We start from the raw sequence: 23691 nt of genomic DNA on the forward strand, positions 1-23691 counted from the left end.
ATCGTTACCCATGTTTGTACAAAACCATGTCTTATTTAGGGACCCCTTGAGAGCCTGGGCCAAGATTTGTAGACAATCTACTAGTAAAAATCTCCCAATGCAGGGTAACCTCAACTTCCTTCCTGGATACACTACACAGGCATTTCAGACATGGCAAGAATCAAAACTAACCAGACTTTATCAACTACTGCATCCCTTGACCTTTGACATATTACCTTTTCAAGACTTGCGGGTGAGTTACAACCTCCCCAGCACCCACAGGTTTGCGTACTTCCAATGCAGACATTACATCTCTACACTAATTTCAGGGGGACTGTTGTCTAAGGAACCTTCCAATATAGACAGACTTTGTGCCTTGGCAAAACTGGGACATTACAGACTCTCACACACATATAATCTGTTGTATCATCATTTTGAGGACTCCACTTTGCATGGGATCGTATCAAAATGGTCTCATTTTGAAGATTTAGAGGTGGACACAACACTGATTACTTTGAGCTTTGAGAGGGCAATTCAGGGTACCATTTCTGCAAAACTGAGAGAATTGCACCTAAATTTCTTGCACCAAGCTTATATTACCCCTGGCATGCGTGCAAAATGGGTTCGAGGGGCACGTGATTTATGCAGTAAATGTAGCCGGGAGTCCCCTGATTGGATTCATCTGATGTGGGGGTGCCCAAAAATGCAGAAGTTCTGGCAGAAGATTTTGTTTTGGCTGGGCAAACTAACCAAGCAAAATCTATCCCTCTCAGCACAGTATGTGATTTTTCTGATGCCTAGAGACCAGACACATAGGTACAACACTTTTATAATTACAGTCCTCATGCTAGCTAAACAGGCTATTCTTAGGGAGTGGGTGGGTGAAAGAACCCCACCATTTCAGCAGCTGCTTAGAGCAGTACATACTCAGATGCTTATTGAGCAGGCAGACACAAGGGGAGACCCTGAGATAAGAGTGAAGAGGTTTCTTCTTAAATGGGAGGTATATTTGATGCAGTTACCAGACATAGTTAGGGATAGAGTTCTCCTTACCTTTAAAATAGTCAGTATGTCCTAAATGAAAATCTAAAGTGTAACTGGTGTCTCTCCACTGATTCAAACTGTTGAGATTTCCTTTCATTTGCGGAGGCGTGGTGTTGGCTGGATGGGGGGGATCCGGAGGTACCCTGGGTGAGTATGAGCATAATTGTTGTTTGTTGTTTGTTGATCTTTCCATTTTTCCTTCTATGCTATTCTCTTTCTTTCCTTATCTTAGTCATTATGCTTTATATTTTTCCTTTCTTCTTCTTCCCTTTGTTTGTGTGTATATTAAAACATTTTTTAAAAAAGATGAGTCCAAGTGCATGCATGAAGATTTCATTTAAGTATCGGGCCTTATAACACGGTCACTGCCTTATATGTCTTACTATGCATATGTTGATATCGAAACCTATTATACCAATGTGATTGTACTTTTCATGTATGTCTTGGATTCTTTTTCTATAAATAAAGTTTAAAAAAAAAAAAAAAAAAAGGTTATACACACAAGAGCATTAGGCTGACATGTTTCGGCCCACTGCCGTAATCGTAGCTGATTCTATGCAAACATGTCTTAGATTTAAAGAGGTATCTACTCAGTGATAGGTCAATAAACTACCAATCACACGGTTTTATTTTAGGTGCAAAAATGAACCTTTTAGACTAGGTTGCCAGTGTGGATTGTACAAGTACATGGAGGAGGCAGCTTACATAAAACAAAGTACAGATATGAAAAAAAAGATTACAACAGAGAGGGTACTCTAAGAATATTCTAGAGAGGGCACAGACACAAGTTGACAAACTAGACAGATGCTCCTTATTACAGCACTCTAAAAAGGCTAGACTTAACCGAGACCAAACTAAGTGTGACCAAGTCACCTTTGTCACACAATTCAGCAAAGTATACAGTAGTATCTGTGGGATAGTAAAAAAGCATTTCGGACTGCTAGCAGCAGATGATAAAAATCACCAAATGTGTAGAGAAGGGCTTACACTGCTCATAAAAAAAGAGTAAAACCATAGGGAATTATTTATCCCCCTCTGAACTACCAACTATAACTGCCCCCTCCCAGGGCTCTTGGCTAAGACACAGGGGGATGTACAGATGTGGCAGGAAAAGGTGCAGACCATGCAAATTCAGTATCTTCTCGAATAAATTTCACTCAGAAGTGACTGGAGAAGAATTTAGCATTGTGTCCTGTCTCAACTGTACATCCTCCTATGTTATATTTGTTTTGACGTGTGTTCAGTGTCACCTTCAATACGTGGGTTTCACAACCAACTATGTAAATACTAGGATAAGAAATCACCTTTCATCTCTAAAGATTGGTGAGGCCACTACACCACTGGTCAAACACTTTAAAAACATACATGACAAAAGTAAAGTTACTCTGAAATGGCAGGCCATATAATGGATTAAGCATCCTACCAGAGGTGGAGACAGGGACAAAGCTCTGGGCAAACATGAAATGTTTTGGGTCTTTAGACTCCAGACAAGGGTACCCTTGGGCCTTAACTCAGAGTATGACCTGATTAACTATTGGAAATATTTTACAGGCGTCATAATTATGATGCACTTTTGGGTCATGGTCTAAGTTGAAATTTCTCCCTTATTTACCCGCTATTTGCCTATAGTATCGTTTGACATACTTTGATTAGACTATTTATATTTATAACATATCTTTCAATGTGAAATAGGTAAAATATTTTGAAAAGATGTATATATGTCTCAACATTATATATGTTCATGTGTGTGTTCATTTGAACGGTTGTATTTAAATTTGGTACAATATTAATGTAAGATATAGCCTTATATAATATGCTTTATCCATATGATATTTATGATGATACTGTCACCTATACTTTCTCCCTCTATACCTGCTGGGTTACATAATATATAAAATGCATTGAAATGTAAATCTTCTATATTTGCAGTGTCCCTCATAATATATATATATATATATATATATATATATATATAATATATATATATATATATATATAAAAATATATATATAATATATATATATATATATATATATACAATGTAATGAAATGTGATACACATAAAATTTGGACCAATAAAGGGTTATTACTATATATATATATTGCATACAAAGAGAGAAGCGCTCTACCAAGAACGAACAACAGCTCAGTGGCTTGTTCTATGGCGATTTACCACCCGGAAGCAGCCTCTTTTAGACCAGTGTGCTTTTCACAGAAGAAAACTTTTTGTGTGAGTATAATTTTTATTAGGATTAAGCAAGGTAATGTTTAAATGGGGATTAATGTAATCTTGCCCATTAGACATTATTATCATTAATCTGTACATATTTAAGTATGGATAGTCTGTATATACACTACCTTGGATCCTGTACTCAGTAGTATCTAACTATGTACTTTTACAATCCACGTTGGCAACCTAGAGTCTAAAAGGTTCATTTTTGCACCTAAAATAAAACCATGTGATTGGTAGTTTATTGACCTATCACTGAGTAGATACCTCTTTAAATCTAAGACACGTTTTCATAGAATCAACTACGATTATGGCAGTGGGCCGAAACATGTCAGCCTAATGCTCTAGTGTGTATAAACTTTTATGTGCACTATGGTACTCCCATGATTCTTTTTCCCATAAGTGGATTTCAATAAATACTTTTTGTTTATACTTTGCCTTAGATATTGTTTACTCTCAAGCTTATATATTATCCAGGACTTCCAAGAGCGAGAGGAAGCTCGCATACTCTGCTCTATACCCTTGCAGCTGCAGATTCAGCCTTGTATCGGAGACATCGGACTGAGATGGATATTGGCGGTGATTGGCTGGAGCCAGTCATGTGATCGGACACACCTTCCAGCGCTACAAAAGAACGCCACTGCTAGTGGCAGTGCGCAAAACAAATCAAGAGTTTCTGATGTTACAGCGTTTATGAAGACACAACAGGAGCGATGAGTGGGAGCAGCAAATTGCTGTGTTGGGCACGGGCTGCTCTCAAAGGTCCCACTTTTACATTCCGCCCAGTGTTGTTCACGGTTGGTACCGGGACAGGTGAATCCCATACTAACAGAGGGATCTATGGCTATTTGCTTTGTTTTGTTTCTCTAGGATCAAGGGATCCTTTGTTGTTAACTCTACAGCTCTGTACAAGGACTGCATAGGGGAGAGACTGTTATTGTTTTTCTTCAGCGAGTATGCTTATATATAATTGTGCAGTTTTATGAAACTTTCTTCCTTGTTGTTATATATATATATATATATATATAATATATATATATATATATATATATAAATAATTATTTAAGAATAAATAGGACATATTCTTCTATGTGAAGAACATTAGAATGTGAAATATTCATATTTCATGTCGGCAGTGGAGGCTCCTCTATAGGAGCACTTTAGCACGTGAACCCCCTGACTCCTTGATGAAAAAAAAAGAGTGAGAAATAAAAAAACTAATTAAATTTTTTAAACTTTATTTGTTGACTAAATAAAAAATCCTCCAGGCTCCATTGCAGTTTTGACTAAAACACATTAGAATTGCAGTTTTTAATTCTTTAGGCTGAAGTGTGGAATGGACTTTTGCCTAATACTTCTATCTATCGCACATGGTGTGCAGTGAGATAGATAGAAGTATAGGCAAAAGCCCTTTACACTTGCCTGCATTGCCTTCAGCGCCACCTAAAGGCCAGCCCATAGCTTTCCTAACCGCACAGCTCTTAGTGTGCGAGAGCCAGCTGTCACGTGACACTCGCACACTAAGAGCTATGTGTGTGTGGGAGGAGGAGCATCGTGGGCTTCAGTTCAGAGACGAGGTACAGAGGAGAGAAGAGAAGTTGCTGGAACAGACAGTTAGCTCCTGTTAGGTCTCAGAGATGGAAGTGAGATGTACTGTACATGGTCTGGAGACTGGGACCATGCAGGATGACTGAGTTTGTGGGGCAAGTACAGGGCCACTTTTAGGGGCGGGCAAAGGGGGCAGTAGGGGAAAATAAGAGGCGCCGGGGAAAATAAGGGGAAGGCTTTGCACTGGAGAGTTGTAGCTTGGACTGAAGAGAAATGCAGGGATGAGTGATCACAGCCAGGGGTGCAATTTGGGTCCGGACATTCTACCTCTGACACTGCCCACCACTTTTCCCTATTAAGATCAAGCACACATGCAAAATGTATAATTATCGTTGGGTTTGCAGATTAAAAGCAGTTAACACTCTGCAACTGCATAAGGACATATACTTGCTTATTTACTTTAAATTTCTTCTCAAAACAATCAACAATACTTGTAGGAGAGAACAATGGGAAATCATAATTGTACTACATTCATCTCTTTAGAACCCACTGGAGTGTAATTTATTCTAATGCTAACACAGATTTTCATTGATGCCAAAATATATAAAGGGACAGTCAAGAAATTGCGGTTCATTTTTACGAGTGTTAGCCTAACTTTCATAAAACTACTATTTATAACTACTATTTATTGACACTTTCCATTGACTGGCATACGTTACTTGCGACGACTAAAATGTGTATTTGCGCACATTTCAGAAGATCGCCAGTTTGTCCTACTTACGCCAGTTTAGCATATAACGGCGCAATATATGTAATACCCCAATGTGCAAGGTGAAATTACAGGCAATTACGGGTTCCCACGCTTGCGCCGAAACATGCGCAGTATATGTGATCGCGCTCCATGTGTTTTCAACTTCAGATTCTATTTTTTTTTGTTCTGCTTGACTGCATAACTCCCTCCTTTGCCGCAATGATACAGCTGTGCTCCCAATGCATAGGGCTGTTCCCAAGAAATCTAAAGTTTTTGGTATGTATTTTATGACAGCCACCATTTTTTGTTTAAAAGGAGGGAGTTATGCACTGAAACAGAACAAAAATACCAGCATAAGACAACAGCAGTTTAATTTAACTCATACAAAGCATGTAAATGTCCCTTCAAAATGAAAATGAAATAAAAAATGTAAAAACACAATGCAGATAAGTATAGGGTTTATAACTAACTCCTATATAACAGCACAGTGCTAAATAATACTCTGGCAACCATGGGGTTAATCACCACTGTTATGTAATATACCTGTATAAATATTTTATATTATGGGGGTCCAAAGAATCCTGGCTCCTAGATTTCAAAAAAATTTGTCAAGCCCTGAGCCATACATTTATACATGTTCTATGCTAATTATAGTGCAGATACTGACACAAAAGCTCTGTATTTGTTGTTATTACATAAATTTGTACGTGTTTATTTTAGAGATTGCTGCACAATCTTCTAATATGGTTTATGTGTGTGTGTATATATATATATATATATATATACAGTGTGTGTGTATATATATATATTAAATGTATATATTAAATGTAGTGATTTCACAAACCTAAACTTCCGCAACTGTTTGCGAACGGGCGAACCGGGCGAACCGCCATAGACTTCATTAGGCAGGCGAATTTTAAAACCCACAGGGACTCTTTCTGGTCACAATAGTGACGGAAAAGTTGTTTCAAGGGTACTAACACCTGGACTGTGGCATGCCGGAGGGGGATCCATGGCAAAACTCCCATGGAAAATTACATAGTTTATGCAGAGTCTGGTTTTAATCCATAAAGGGCATAAATTACCTAACATTCCTAAACTGTTTGGAATAACATGCTTTAAAACATCAGGTATGATGTTGTATCGATCAGGTAGTGTAAGGGTTACGCCCGCTTCACAGTGACAGACCAAACTCCCCGTTTAAAGGGACAGTCTACACCAGAATTTTTACTGTTTTAAAAGATAGATAATCCCTTTATTACCCATTTCCCAGTTTTGCATAACTAACACATTTATAATAATATACTTTTAACCTCTGTGATTATCTTGTATCTAAGCCTCTGCAAACTGCCTCTTTTTTCAGTTCTTTTGACAGACTTGCAGCCTAGCCAATCAGTGCCTGCTCCCAAATAACTTCTCGTGCACAAGCACAGTGTAATCTATATGAAATACGTGAATTAACACCCTCTAGTGGTGAAAAACGGTTAAAATTCAATCTGAAAGAGGTGGGCTTCAAGGTCTAAGAAATTAGCATATGAACCTCCTAGATTAAGCTTTCAACTAAGAATACCAAGAGAACAAAGCAAAATTGGTGATAAATGTAAATTGGAAAATTGTTTAAAATGACATGCTCTATCTGAATCAAGAAAATTTATTTTGGCCTAGACTGTCCCTTTAACGCACCGCAAACAACCGCAAACAGTCCATTTGCACAACCGCAAACTCCCCATTTTTTTAAATCTACACTACTGTTACACTAGATATGAGTTGCACTGGGGTGACACTGTGCCCTGGCAGGCAGGCACTAAAACGCACATGTGTGAAGGAAACTGACTGCTATTATTTAACACAGTCAAAAAAGTGTTGTTGTTTTTAAATCTACACTACTGTTACACCAGATATGAGTTGCACTGGGGTGACACTGTGCCCTGGCAGGCATGTACTGAAACGCACACGTGTGAAGGAAACTGACTGCTATTATTTAACACAGTCAAAAAAGTGCTGTTTTTTTAAATCTACACTACTGTTACACCAGATATGAGTTTCACTGGGGTGACACTGTGCCCTGGCAGGCAGGCACTGAAATGCACACATGTGAAGGAAACTGACTGCTATTATTTAACACAGTCAAAAAAGTGTTGTTTTTTTAAATATACACTACTGTTACACCAGATATGAGTGGTGGCACTGGGCAAGTGGGCACAGTATACGCTGTGAGCCTTACACACGCTGGCAGGCAGGCAACTGACATTAGATTACACAGGGAAAAAAAAAAGCAGACTGATGTTCTAGCCCTAAAAAGGGCTTTTTCGGGTGCTGTCCTTACAGCAGAGATCAGATGAGTCCTTCAGGACTGTAGTGGACACTGAATACACTAGCCTAGCTATCGATTTTCCTATTAAATCAGCAGCAGCTACACTGTCCCTCCTCTCAATAAGAATGCAGCTTCCAAGTAAATCTAAAATGGATGCTGTCCAGGAGGTAGGAGGGTCTGGGAGAGAGGGTCTGCTGCTGATTGGCTGGAATGTGTCTTCTGACTGTGAGGTACAGGGTCAAAGTATTACTCAATGATGACGAATAGGGGGCGGATCAAACATTGCATATGTTCGCCCGCCGCAGCAAACGCGAACAAGCTATGTTCGCCGGGAACTATTCGCAGGCGAACTATTCACGACATCACTAATTAAATATATATATATATATATATAATATATATAACTATTTTACATAACTGGTCCGTGAACCCCCATTTGAATAACCCACGAGCCGCCATTGCATGTCGGGTGGAGTGCACATGAATAAACGAGATCATGTTAGCACGCAAGTATGGGTGTAAGATTTTTTTTTAGTTTGCATGCTCCAATGAAATCTATAGCAAAAGAAATTAACACGGTAGCAATTTTTTTTAGCGCATGTCGTGTTTTCACTCGTGCAAAAAACTTTTTACTGTCGACTAAAAAGCCGCATATGAGCGCAACCCGACAAGCGCAAAAAGGAGTGCTTCACTCGTATTCTAGACCTGCATCTGCAGTGTTTTCTTCTCTGGATCAGCAGTGCTCTGTGAGTCTCAAACAGTACTTCTACTTTGTGTTTAACCTCTTTGCCGGGGCTAAATACATAGTTGTACAGGGTCACTAGTCTTAAAATTACATACTCTAACAAACTAGATGCATTATTGCATCTCTCTAGCAGCAAATAGGTTAAGCAACCCTTTATCTGTACCATTTATAAGTTTGGCCTGCAGTAAAGATCAACCAGTAGTTTATATTACATGAGCACAGTACAGGTTAACCCTGGGCATGTTAGGAGCTATCAGTGATGCATCCAGATCCCAGAGTGAGTTGTATTGATCCTTTGTTGAGCTTTTAATCCCTTAGATAGACAGCAAGCAAGCTGTGCCTTGCTACGCACTGTTGCTTTGTTGTTGAGCCACACAATCCTATAAAACAATGTTTGCTATTATCTCTTGTGCAGATACCTAAACAGTATCAAATTAATATCGGTTTCCTTTATAACTATTATACCAAAGGCAAAATCCTAAATTAGCATAGTATAGTATACAGCGCCGTGCACATCAAATATCATATATATAACACATCATCTATATACCACCAATAGTGCAGCTCTTAAGGCGTATTATAAACAAGAAGCACAAAGTCCATAACACGCCACAAATTACAGCAACCTGGCCAACTTACCCAAAAAAACTGTATACACAGCTCATGCCACATACCTGTAAACTGACGCTAACCCACAACACACAACTTGATTACAACGCAAACTACACTAACACACAGACTCACGAAAGCTATATTAAAATACAGCACAAAATACAGAACAAATAAAACACATCACAGACTGTAGGCGTAATTTGACAACTACCAATCACCCTCAGTGCAACACACATCACTAAAGTGCAGCACACACACCCTTAGTTAGAGTGTAACCCTTATTTTCTGCTATGTCCTTGAAAATCTACAGCACGAAACCATTACATATTGAAGGTCACTTTCAAAGCTGTTATTCTTCTGGTATGTATGATCACTGAGGCATGAAGATCTATAGCAATGTGGCACAAAGATAAAACCTTAATCAAACCTTTATCCTTTTTATGCATTGTATTCTGTATAATTATTGACCTGTGGCACTCCAACGTGCTTACAATAATGCAGAGTGAAATAATGGAAAGCAGGCAATATGACTTTAAATCTTATTTATTCAAGTCACGTAGCTCTTATAAAACCCACGGATCCAGCAGCAAGTCCCATACTTAAACCTTTGCTCTGTGTTGTCCTAGCCGTGTATATTCCGGGCTGACTGAGCCTCTGTAAAGTGCTCTATGGCAGAGCAAACTAAAAAAAAAAAAAATCTTGGAATTATTTATTATAAGCTTATTATTATTATTGTTATTATTATTATTATTATTATTATTATTATTATTATTATTATTATTATTATTATTATTATTATTATTATTTTAAACTAACCCCCTTACGGTCCCACCTTATAATGGCATTTTTTTTATTTTTTTTATTTATTTGTTTTTTGGCCCAAAAAGCTTGTGGGGCTCTAATGCACCTATGGAGGAACCTCCAGTGCTTTTACCTCACCCTATCACATGCTTTTTATCATCTAATTATAGGGTAAGATGGTAGTCCAATTAAGCCGACTCCATAAATTGTTGCAAATGTGCTGGGTGTTAACAGACCCCTGTCATTGCTGTGTGATGCAAATTTGATTGTGATTGATAATAGTTGGCAATTCCCTAGTATTTAGCTTAAATTGTAGTAGAGATAAATAGATGATAGATAGATGATAGATAGAAAAGATAGAAAGAAAGAAAGATTGATAGATAGATAGACAGACAGATATATATATCATCACTCTCTAATTACTTCAACAGCATCTTACTCAGAACTTTATAACTATTCTCTGCTATAAGTTCTCATAGCTGAAATATCCTACTGCAAATATGTTAATATATTCAGAACTCTGCATCTATGTGTTCAGTTCAAAGCTTTCATGTGATTCTCCATAATATGCACAAACAGTAATTAATGTCTTAAACTTGCAACTCGTCTATCACCTGTGCTGCTCTGCTTATTACTGTCATACAGCTCTATACAATATTATGTACTGTGAACCTGCAACAAACCTTACGGCTATATTAAGAGTTTTTTTGTTTTGAGCTGTGCGGTGCTAACGAGCAGTTTTCTCTCACCGCTCACTTACCTGCAGCGCTGGTATTACGGGTTTTTACAAACCCAGCGTTAAAAGGCAAGAAGTGAGCATTGAGCAAAATTTTGCTCCTTACCGCACTCCAATACCAGAGCTGCTTAAGTCAGCGGTGATATGGTTGTACGTGCTCGTGCACGATTTCCCCATAGGAATCAGCGGGGAGAGCCGGCTGAGAAAAAGTCTAACACCTGCAAAAAAGCAGCGTAAAACTCAGTAACGCAGCCCCATTGATTCCTATGGGGAAATAAAATTTATGTCTTCACCTAACACCCTAACATGAACCCCGAGTCTAAACACCCCTAATATTACACTTATTAACCCCTAATCTGCCGCCCCAACATCGGCGACACCTACATTATATTTATTAACCTCTAATCTGCCGCTCCAGACACCGCCGCCACCTACATTATACTTATGAACCCCTAATCTGCTGCCCCCAATATCGCCGCCACCTACATTATATTTATTAACCCTTAAGCTGCCGTCCCCAATGTCGCTGCCACCTACCTACACTTATTAACCCCTAATCTGCTTTCCCCAATGTTGCCGCCACTATACTAAATGTATTAACCCCTAAACCACCACACTCCCACATTGCAAACATTAGTTAAATATTATTAACCCCTAATCTGCCATCTCTAACATCGCCGCCACCTACCTACATTTATTAACCCCTAATCTGCTGCCCCCATCGTCGCTGCCACTATACTAAATTTATTAACCCCTTAACCTAAGTCTAACCCTAACACCCCCTAACTTAAATATAATTTAAATAAATCTAAATAAAATTACTATAATTTACTAAATTATTCCTATTTAAAACTAAATACTTACCTATAAAATAAACCCTAAGCTAGCTACAATATAACTAGGTAGAATAGTTATTAACTATTTAATAACTACCTAACTAAAATAAATACAAAAGTACCTGTAAAATAAAACCTAACCTAGGTTACAATAACACCTAACACTACACAATAATTAAATAAATTAACTAAATTAAATACAATTACCTAAATTAAATTAAATTTGCTAAAGTACAAAATCCCACTAAATTACAGAAAATAATAAACAAATTACAGATATTTAAACTAATTACACCTAATATAATAGCCCTATTAAAATAGAAAAGCCCCTCAAAATAAAAAAAAAACCTAGCCTAAACTAAACTACCAATAGCCCTTAAAAGGGCCTTTTGCGGGGCATTGCCCCAAAGTAATCAGCCAGGTGTTTTGTGGTTTCTTGCTGGCTACAGTTAGAGGTAAAAGGAAATGAAGGGTAATCAATTCAGGGGTATTAATTATGTGGCTTGGTATAAAAGGTTTAATATGTATCACTTGGATGCAAGGTATGCCACTATGAACAAGTCTCCTAATGGCATAAATGGGTAATATATCAGATGCAAGCAAGCTGCATGTATGCACTATAAAATATCTACCAATGAGGAGATAGGGGATAACCAAGCCTTTTGGATCCCAAACTCCTCCTCTCATCGTCTTCTTCCCCACAGCTTCTTTCACTTTTTTTTAAATGCTCTCGTGCCAGGCAAAGTTGACATCAGGTGGCCAAGCTTTTAGCTTAACACATGCGCATTCTCTTCACTTTGTGTCATACAATGGGAACCTTTCCATAGTTCTGTGCATAAAAAGACTGAGAGCAACAATTTGAACAAACTGTGCATGCACAATTGAACGTGAACAAGCAGGAGTCGTTGTGGCAGACACTCAGGAGATTTGTGGAGAAAATCAGGATCAAAGTGACATAGATGTAGGAGGAGTTTAGGATCCATGTTTTTTCAAAACGGCACTAAACTTTTACAAAAAATAGCTATTCTGTGGGGACTACTCCTGTGAATAATGATGTATAGATTAATCAGGTGGCAACTATTGCAATAAAGTAAGTGTATTTTGGGTGTTGACTGTCCCTTTAAGTAAGTTGTGGCACCATTTTTGGAACTGTTAGCTTATTAAGATAATGCAAATAATTATTAGTCAACATTTATAATGACCACATGAAGTCTAGATGAGAATGGAGGCTGACTTGATAGAAAACCCTGCAAGCACATACAGACTGACTGCAGGTAAAGGGACAGTGCTGGTAATGTTGAAAACAGTTTGGTCTAGATTACAAGTGGCCCACTAACATTTGCATGTGAGTGATACCATCTACAAGTTTAAAATAAACGTGATTGCAAGACCGGAATCACATTTTGCACTCATCGGGTTAGTGCAACTGTAGACCTCGCTTAGAGGGTAGTGCTTTAAAAAAGTTTCTCTAAACACAACATAAATACATTTAAAATTACAGTTACACTCATATAAACACTATCTGATAAAAATTGGTCACATGTCATATATATGTGTGCATATGTATTTATGTGTTTTACTGTATATATACTGTACATATTTCACATTCCAATGTTCTTAACTTACATATATATATATATATATATATATATAAATATTCCTATATATCTTTTCCTATAGATATTTATGTCTAGATATCTATCTATCTATCTATCTATCTATCTATCTATCTATCTATCTATATATATATATATATATATATATATATATATAAACAAGCATGGAAATTGCACTCCTAATAACCAAAGTGCTTATTCCCTGGGTACAGAAACCACCGGGGAGGCCGATTGTCTCCGCGATTGGGTCTTTATTACGACCCATCGCCACTTTTGTGGATCATTTTCTACAGCCTATGGTGGCTAACATGCCCTCATATCTCAAGGATTCAGCCTCTCTGTTATCGTTGCTAACCATGAAAGAGGAGGTTCAGCCGACGGACCTACTCACTCTTGATGTAACAAGTCTATACACCGTCATCCCTCATAAGGAAGGTATACGGGCTGTATCAACACAACTGGCTAGGTATCCTTACGTTGGTCCACCAGCGGAGGTCTTGCTACATCTTTTGGACCTCTGTCTCAGTACAAATTATTTCAGGTTTGAGAACAAGTTCTTCCTCCAGTTAACAGGCACAGCCATGGGGTCCAATGTGGCCCCATCCTATGAGAACCTGTATATGGCAACCTTTGAAGAATTCGAAACAGACCTGTTTGGGAATGAGTATATTAAGGTCTTTAGAAGATACATAGATGACCTCTTCCTGATTTGGAGTGGGAGTACCCAAGAATTGGAACTTTGGTTCAAACAGCTCAATTCTTCCAATGAAGCATTGAAGTTCAAGATACAGTATGACCAGAACCAAATTGAATTTTTGGATGTGCGTCTGTACAAGGGAGATGGTAGGATACAATCTACCTTATTTCGTAAAGAGACCGACCGTAATGCTTTATTGCATTACACAAGTTGCCACCCCCTGCCTTGAAGAAGGCTTTACCCAAATCACAGTTGCAGAGGATAGCCAGAAATAACACCAATGAGGATAACAAGGTAACTCAACTATCGGAGATGCAGTCTAGATTTGAAGCCCGGCAATATCCTGTTAAATTATTACGTGAACAATGTCACTCCATACTGAACAATTCTACAGTATCAACTAGGTCAGATGATAAAAGAATGACTTTTGTAACAACGTATAAGGGTGATAAAAATGGAATGTCCTCAGTAATCAGAAAACACTGGGACATCATAAATAGTGACAATACGTTACCTTTTCACAACTCACCCGCACCGAGAATAGACTACAGGAGGGCAAGATCCCTGAGGGACCATCTGGTGATAACTGATCCGCAAAAAGCGTACAAGAAGACAACATGGTTGGATACGAATAAACCTGGTGTATATCGTTGCCTGGGATGCACAACGTGCAGCGGATTGATCACCGGCTCGTCATTTACGCACCCCCACAGGAGGAAGGTCTACAAACACAGGTACAGGCTAACATGTACCACAACACACATTGTCTACTTGCTTCATTGTACATGTGGCCAATACTATGTCGGAAAGACTGTTGACGACTTGCGTACCCGCATGGCAAACCACCGTTCGGCCATTAGGTTGGCAATAAAGAATGGGTGTTCGGAACAACCCGTCACCATACATTTTCAGCAATTTAAGCATAAGGTGTCGGACCTGAAATACACCATCATCGATCATATTCCGCCTCTTTCTAGGGGGGGTGATCGGGCTGGAGCACTTCTACAGAGGGAAGCAAGGTGGACATATTATCTACAGACATTGGTGCCAAAGGGTCTGAATACCCATCTGGACTGGCAGGCATTCCTGTAATATAGTTTATTGCTCTGTTCGGCCTAAATGGACCTTTCTATTGACCTTGGAGAAGTATATATGATTTAATGAGACTCCTTTGAGCCATAGGGATTGAGAGTCCTGAATCATTTGTGCTGTTTTTTACTGCGGCCCCTTTTGCTGCTTTTGGTCTTCTTTTTTCTTTTTTCTGTTTTTCTGTTTTGCTTTTTGTTTCTTGTTTTCTTTTGTTTTCTTCTGTTCTTCTTTTTGCTTGGTTCTACTGCAAGTTGCTCAAAATTTGTTTTATAATTATTATTGTCTTATTGCTCAAAAGTTATTATTGTTTTACAGTTTGAAAGATTTTTCTTTACCTTTTTTCTTTACCCTATTGCCATTTCCTTGTATAGTTTGCCATACCCAACATAATCTCACTTTGTTTTTTGAAGTTTTGGTTTTGGAGTTGCTATAGCAACCGCTTGAATAATCTGGTTGGAGTATGGCTGCCTATACCGGTGATGGCAAACTTGGTTAGTTATTAGTTGCAAGTTCTACTGTATATGTTTACCTGCCCTTTGGCACACTGGGCTTGGATGTTGCAGTTTAAGCCATTATAACCTATTCCAAGTACTATGTGGTAATTGCTTTGACTCACATGACCTGCACGTCCATGCTGCAATTATTTGTTTAGCAGTTGCTATGGCAACCCTGTGTGGTTCGTGCAGCCCATGTGAATTGTTATACTAATCTCTGTGGATTGTAGACATTGTTTAAACTGTGGTCTAGATCACTGCAAGAATTGTACGGTGTAACACAGACATTCACGCTCAGAATGTTTTGTTTTGTCTAACATGTCATTTAGATTAGTGCTGTATATATTGCAGTTCCTTCATCCTCATTAGATACTCTAACACACCATTCTCTATGTCACCTGGGTTACACTTTCCAACGCTAACTTTATTGTTATAAAGGTTGCTATGGCAACCAAGTTGCGCTTTGTGTAGTCCCTGTGAAAAGAGATTGGTGTCTATAGCATATGTTAAATGCTCCACAATAATGTGCTATTGTATGCCTTGCACACAATGGGGATTTTTTATCCCTGTTGATAGCATGTTTGTACATGTTTATGTTTATATTTGGTTGCTATGGCAACCAGTAACGGCCCGTGTAAGCCATACAAAGCATAATTGCTGTGATATGTAAATATTGTACCCTTAAGTTATGCCACTGATTTGTCATAGCATCGCTTGCCTTTTTACTTTTACTTTGCTTTTGTTATGTTTATTATAGTTGGATACTGGCATGGCCCACGTTGCCCGGGATGATGACGTCACCCCCTGGGGGCGGAGCTACCCGGGAGAGCGTGGATGCTGAGTCAATTCACTGTTTGCTTGATGTATTTAATGGGTGTTGGGTAAGTACTGTGTAAACACTTTTTTGTCTGAAGATGGACTATATTACGTCCGAAAACGTTAACACTGATTAAAGTGATTTTGAAAAGTCCCTTGGAGTGCGCTTGTCCTGCATCTCTCTCTCTCTCTCTCTCTCTCTCTCTCTCTCTCTCTCTCTATATATATATATATATATATATATATATATATATATAAAAGTACAAAAGGATCGCTGTGTATAAAAGTACTCACCAATATCGAAAAAATATGTAGAGAAAAATGGATATAACAGAGCACTCAAATGGTACTAATAATAAATGGTTCTATATGATGAGTTTGCAGGATAGGGTAATATATAAAACGTAACTTTTAATATTTGTTGAAATTAAAATATATTGTGACAAACATTCACACAATCAGGTGTATATAAAAAACATTTAAAATAAATGATAAATGCTGAGATACCGGGTATTAACCATTTACTGTGTGTTAAGTGGGTAGGTCTGGCAAGGAAGCACCATAAAATGCTCCAGTATTGCACCAGTCAGTTAATTTTGTGTGAGGTCAATCCTCTTTTTAGACTAGCTACCATGCAATCCGTGAGCATTTTATGGTGCTTCCTTGCCAGACCTACCCACTTAACACACTGTAAATGGTTAATACCCGGTATCTCAGCATTTATCATTTATTTTAAATGTTTTTTATATACACCTGATTGTGTGAATGTTTGTCACAATATATTTTAATTTCAACAAATATTAAAAGTTACGTTTTATATATTACCCTATCCTGCAAACTCATCATATAGAACCATTTATTATTAGTACCATTTGAGTGCTCTGTTATATCCATTTTTCTCTACATATTTTTTCTATATTTATCCAGGATATTGAGCACCCCCCACCCTATTAATTAGTACAAAGGAAAAACTTATTTCCTCCTGTTTATTAGGAATAATTATGTTGGGGACCTAATATGTATTATATTTCTATAGTATCTCACTACTTTAATTTCTAATACTCACCAATATCACCTGTCATGAATGAAGGGGCTGACCTCTCAAAGCTCTTGCCACGGCACAATGGAGAGTGGGCGTAAGAACGTGTCTGCTCCACACGCTAACGGCTAGATTTGGAGTTTTGTCGGTAACGACCCGAAAAGCTAACGCCGGCTTTTTTCTGGCCGCACCATAAAAATAACTCTGGTATTGAGAGTCCACATAAAGGCTGTGTTAGGCTCCAAAAAAGGAGCGTAGAGCATATTTAACGCAGCTTTAACTCTCGATACCAGAGTTGCTTACGCAAGCTGCCAGCCTCAAAAACGTGCTCGTGCACGATTCCCCCATAGAAAACAATGGGGCTGGTTGAGCTGAAAAAAAACCTAACACCTGCAAAAAAGCCGCGTTCAGCTCCTAACGCAGCCCCATTGTTTGCTATGCGGAAACATTTCCTACGTCTGCACCTAACACTCTAACATGTACCCCGAGTCTAAACACCCCTAACCTTACACTTATTAACCCCTAATCTGCCGCCCCCGCTATCGCTGACCCCTGCATATTATTATTAACCCCTAATCTGCCGCTCCGTAAACCGCTGCTACTTACATTATCCCTATGTACCCCTAATCTGCTGCCCTAACATCGCCGACCCCTATATTATATTTATTAACCCCTAATCTGCCCCCCACAACGTCGCCTCCACCTGCCTACACTTATTAACCCCTAATCTGCCGACCGGACCTGAGCGCTACTATAATAAAGTTATTAACCCCTAATCCGCCTCACTAACCCTATAATAAATAGTATCAACCCCTAATCTGCCCTCCCTAACATAGCCGACACCTAACTTCAATTATTAACCCCTAATCTGCCGACTGGAGCTCACCGCTATTCTAATAAATGTATTAACCCCTAAAGCTAAGTCTAACCCTAACACTAACACCCCCCTAAGTTAAATATAATTTACATCTAACGAAATTAATTAACTCTTATTAAATAAATTATTCCTATTTAAAGCTAAATACTTACCTGTAAAATAAATCCTAATATAGCTACAATATAAATTATAATTACATTGTAGCTATTTTAGGATTAATATTTATTTTACAGGCAACTTTGTAATTATTTTAACCATGTACAATAGCTATTAAATAGTTAAGAACTATTTAATAGTTACCTAGTTAAAATAATTACAAAATTACCTGTAAAATAAATCCTAACCTAAGTTAGAATTAAACCTAACACTATACTATCATTAAATTAATTAAATAAAATACCTACAATTACCTACAATTAAACCTAACACTACACTATCAATAAATAAATTAAATACAATTCCTACAAATAACTACAGGTATACCTCACTTTACAGCGCTTCACTTTACAGCGTTTCGCTAATACAGCGCTTTGTGGAGCTGAAGTTCAACCTCCAAAAATTTGAAACAGTGCTGTAATCTTCGTGAGATTGCGAGAAAAGTGACTGGCACCATTTTGTTATGTGCAGTTCACTTTGTTTACAGCATTACAGTGCAATCTGTGTCTCAGTATTATAGTCTGGCAAATTTTACTACAGTAATTGTCACTATTTTACAGGTACAGTATTTATTGAATACTGTGCTGTGTTAGTGTTAAACTAAACATAGCAATATTGCACCTCTAATATATGTTAGTTTAAACATGTTTTTAAGTTTTTAAACACACTGGCAAGTGAAAAGAAAGCTAAAACTGCCTTGTTTCACTTTAAGGCGGTTTTCACTTTACAGCTGGGCTCCGGTCCCTAACCCGCTGTATGAGCGGGGTATACCTGTACAATGAAATAAACTAACTAAAGTACAAAAAATAAAAAAGAACTAAGTTACAAAAAATAAAAAAATATTTACAAACATAAGAAAAATATTACAACAATTTTAAACTAATTACACCTACTCTAAGCCCCCTAATAAAATAACAAAGACCCCCAAAATAAAAAATGCCCTACCCTATTCTAAATTACTAAAGTTCAAAGCTCTTTTACCTTACCAGCCCTGAACAGGGCCCTTTGCGGGGCATGCCCCAAGAAGTTCAGCTCTTTTGCCTGTAAAAAAAAACATACAATACCCCCCCCAACATTACAACCCACCACCCACATACCCCTAATCTAACCCAAACCCCCCTTAAATAAACCTAACACTAAGCCCCTGAAGATCATCCTACCTTGTCTTCACCTCACCAGGTATCACCGATCCGTCCAGGCTCCAAAATCTTCATCCAACCCAAGCGGGGGCTGGCGATTCATCATCCGGTGGCTGAAGAGGTCCAGAAGAGGCTCCAAAGTCTTCATCCTATCCGGGAAGAAGAGGCAATCCGGACCGGCAACCATCTTGATCCAAGCGGCATCTTCTATCTTCATCCGATGACGACCGGCTCCATCCGGAAGACCTCCACCGCGGACCCATCTTCTTCCGGCGACGTCCAACTGAAGAATGACGGTTCCTTTAAGGGACGTCATCCAAGATGGCGTCCCTCAAATTCCGATTGGCTGATAGGATTCTATCAGCCAATCGGAATTAAGGTAGGAATATTCTGATTGGCTGATGGAATCAGCCAATCAGAATCAAGTTCAATCCGATTGGCTGATCCAATCAGCCAATCAGATTGAGCTTGCATTCTATTGGCTGTTCCGATCAGCCAATAGAATGCGAGCTCAATCTGATTGGCTGATTGGATCAGCCAATCAGATTGAACTTGATTCTGATTGGCTGATTCCATCAGCCAATCAGAATATTCCTACCTTAATTCCGATTGGCTGATAGAATCCTATCAGCCAATCGGAATTCGAGGGACGCCATCTTGGATGACGTCCCTTAAAGGAACCGTCATTCTTCAGTTGGACGTCGCCGGAAGAAGATGGGTCCGCGGTGGAGGTCTTCAGGATGGAGCCGGTCGTCATCGGATGAAGATAGAAGATGCCGCTTGGATCAAGATGGTTGCCGGTCCGGATCGCCTCTTCTTCCCGGATAGGATGAAGACTTTGGAGCCTCTTCTGGACCTCTTCAGCCACCGGATGATGGATCGCCAGCCCCCGCTTGGGTTGGATGAAGATTTTGGAGCCAGGACGGATCGGTGATACCTGGTGAGGTGAAGACAAGGTAGGATGATCTTCAGGGGCTTAGTGTTAGGTTTATTTAAGGGGGGTTTGGGTTAGATTAGGGGTATGTGGGTGGTGGGTTGTAATGTTGGGGGGGGGTATTGTATGTTTTTTTTTACAGGCAAAAGAGCTGAACTTCTTGGGGCATGCCCCGCAAAGGGCCCTGTTCAGGGCTGGTAAGGTAAAAGAGCTTTGAACTTTAGTAATTTAGAATAGGGTAGGGCATTTTTTATTTTGGGGGTCTTTGTTATTTTATTAGGGGGCTTAGAGTAGGTGTAATTAGTTTAAAATTGTTGTAATATTTTTCTTATGTTTGTAAATATTTTTTTATTTTTTGTAACTTAGTTCTTTTTTATTTTTTGTAATTTAGTTAGTTTATTTCATCGTAGTTATTTGTAGGAATTGTATTTAATTTATTTATTGATAGTGTAGTGTTAGGTTTAATTGTAGGTAATTGTAGGTATTTTATTTAATTAATTTAATGATAGTATAGTGTTAGGTTTAATTCTAACTTAGGTTAGGATTTATTTTACAGGTAATTTTGTAATTATTTTAACTAGGTAACTATTAAATAGTTCTTAACTATTTAATAGCTATTGTACATGGTTAAAATAATTACAAAGTTGCTTGTAAAATAAATGTTAATCCTAAAATAGCTACAATGTAATTATAATTTATATTGTAGCTATATTAGGATTTATTTTACAGGTAAGTATTTAGCTTTAAATAGGAATAATTTATTTAATAAGAGTTAATTAATTTCGTTAGATGTAAATTATATTTAACTTAGGGGGGTGTTAGTGTTAGGGTTAGACTTAGCTTTAGGGGTTAATACATTTATTAGAATAGCGGTGAGCTCCAGTCGGCAGATTAGGGGTTAATAATTGAAGTTAGGTGTCGGCGATGTTAGGGAGGGCAGATTAGGGGTTAATACTATTTATTATAGGGTTAGTGAGGCGGATTAGGGGTTAATAACTTTATTATAGTAGCGCTCAGGTCTGCTCAGCAGATTAGGGGTAATAAGTGTAGGCAGGTGGAGGCGACGTTGTGGGGGGCAGATTAGGGGTTAATAAATATAATAAAGGGGTCGGCGATGTTATGGCAGCAGATTAGGGGTACATAGGGATAATGTAGGTGGCGGCGCTTTGCGGTCAGCAGATAAGGGGTTAATTATTGTAGGTAGCTGGCGGCGACGTTGTGGGGGGGAGATTAGGGATTAATAAATATAATACAGGGGTCGGCGGTGTTAGGGGCAGCAGATTAGGGGTACATAAGTATAACGTAGGTGGCGGTCGGCAGATTAGGGGTTAAAAAAATGTAATCGAGTGGCGGCGATGTGGGGGGCCCTCGGTTTAGGGGTACATAGGTAGTTTATGGGTGTTAGTGTACTTTAGAGTACAGTAGTTAAGAGCTTTATGAACCGAGTTAGCCCAAAAAGCTCTTAACTACTGACTTTTTTCTGCGGCTGGAGTTTTGTCGTTAGATTTCTAACGCTCACTTCAGACACGACTCTAAATACCGGAGTTAGAAAGATCCCATTGAAAAGATAGGATACGCAATTGACGTAAGGGGATCTGCGGTATGGAAAAGTCGCGGCTGAAAAGTGAGCATTAGACCCTTTTTTGAGTGACTCCAAATACCGGAGTTAGCCTAAAACAAGCGTTAGGAGCCTCTAACGCTGGTTTTCACGGCTAACGCCAAACTCCAAATCTAGCCGTTAATTTACAACGAGATCCAAAAGTAAAGCGCCCTGTAGCATCCATAATTGACCTATGTTTAGAACATTGGGATGTAAACTATGCGTAACGTGATTCGTGTTTTGCAATTTCAGTCTAACGCAGTGTCGATCTCAAAGCACATTCTTGAAATATTACTTACAAAATATTTAAACATTTTAATAATAATTATTAAAAATTATTATAAATACTGTAAAAATACATATTATATATATATATATATATATATATATATATATATTACAGTATGAAAAATTATTTTTAAACATTATTATTATTTTTTTTAATTTTAAATGTAATATGTTAAAAATGCTCTTTGAGACTAGCAATTCTTCATGTGTGCTAAATTGGTACAGCGGTTGAGCGAAAACGCAAAACACGTTACGCATATTTTACATTCATTTGTTCTTCACATAGAAAAAAAATCTAATTTTTATTATTAAAGGGATGTTGCCTCATTCTCTTGGTATCCTTTGTTGAAGAAACAACAATGCCCATGGGTAAGCCAATATCATGAAGCATATATGTGCAGCCATGAAGCTGCAGCTCCTGAGTTTATCTAGGTATTCTATACCTAAAAACACATTCGATAATAGAAGTAAATTGGTAAGCTGTTTAAAATCATCTGCTCTTTCTGAATCATGAAAGAAAAAAATTGGGTTCATGTCTCTTTAAATATATATTTATATATATTTCTGATAATATTACTGTATAGGTATAGGCATATAAAAATATATATAGGAATTAGGGATGCACCAATACCATTTTTTAAGACCGATTACGAGTACTGATACTTTTTTTCCAATAACTCACCAGTACCAATTACCGATACTTTAATCCCTCCCCATAACAAAATAGGAAGCATTCTGCCTTTTTTTTTTTTTTTTTTACTGCAAAAATATGTATATGAAAGACTAGCATTTCCAAATAACAAAAAATAATTTGAGCGCAATGTCCCTTTAATGAAGAGATTAATATGTCTTAATTGAAAGCAAATAACTGCAATGTTTAATATTTTTACAAATTGTAGAGACTGAGGTTTCCTTTTTATCACAGCAAATAAAGTTCACTTGATGTGACAATGTCTGAAAATTTCCCAATAAGGAAAGAGTGATGAGTAGTAGTATAAGATCTAGCAATCTGAAGGCAAATGATAGCTGTTTCTGTGTTTGACTAGTGAGCAGGGTTTAGTCACGCTGGATTAGGATAGTCTGCCCACTACAAGATAAGTTTAGTGCAGATTACTGGTACCAACATAAATGCCCCAGTATATTAAATGTTTGATTCACAAACAAAACAAGTTTATTAGATTTACTAAAACAAGTTTTCCATATATCTAAGTATATTATCATGAAAAGGCGAATTAAGATGCTCAGGCCTAGATTTGGAGTTTGGCGGTAGCCGGGAAAACCAGCGTTAGAGGCTCCTAACGCTGGTTTTAGGCTACCTCCGGTATTTGGAGTCAGTCAAAAAAGGGTTTT

Source organism: Bombina bombina, chromosome 2 (assembly GCF_027579735.1).
Source record: "Bombina bombina isolate aBomBom1 chromosome 2, aBomBom1.pri, whole genome shotgun sequence".
Lineage (NCBI taxonomy): Eukaryota > Metazoa > Chordata > Amphibia > Anura > Bombinatoridae > Bombina > Bombina bombina.